Genomic DNA, 514 nt, shown 5'->3' with positions numbered 1-514 from the left:
GGGAGCTACAAAGACAAGAAGTAACTGGCTTACAAGTTTCAAGAGGAAACCTAGATCCAGAGGACATGGAGCAAGGTAGAATCTCCACTGAATAGTATCCAATTTGTCTGGGTGGGGCTGATGAAAGGAGATATGATGCAATAGTGATGAAAGGTTTATTTTGATGCAATAGTGAATAATTGTTATCAGGACTGATTATAAGGACTGGAAATGTAAAGGTACACTTTTTTGTGGCACAGGAAGGAGAGTGATTAACTTCGCAGTCTAGGAGCAGAGGTACCTGGGACCATAAAGGGAGAAAAGCAGAGAACAGAATCCTACCCAGAGAAACAGTGATACCAGAGATGGAGGCTGAGATGATTATGTGGGTAGATGGAGTGGCTGGTGAATATGGACCTGGAGAGGGAGAGGGGCCGTGTGTTGATGACTGGTGGGCAGGCTTGTGGTGTATACCCTTTGGTTGATTGTAACTATGGAGGAGATTGTAACCATGGCAAGGAAACAATGTACGATG

This window comes from Chrysochloris asiatica, unplaced genomic scaffold, assembly GCF_000296735.1.
Source record: "Chrysochloris asiatica unplaced genomic scaffold, ChrAsi1.0 scaffold00260, whole genome shotgun sequence".
NCBI lineage: Eukaryota > Metazoa > Chordata > Mammalia > Afrosoricida > Chrysochloridae > Chrysochloris > Chrysochloris asiatica.
The sequence above is the reverse complement of the archived record's forward strand: the minus strand, read 5'-3'. Positions refer to the sequence as shown.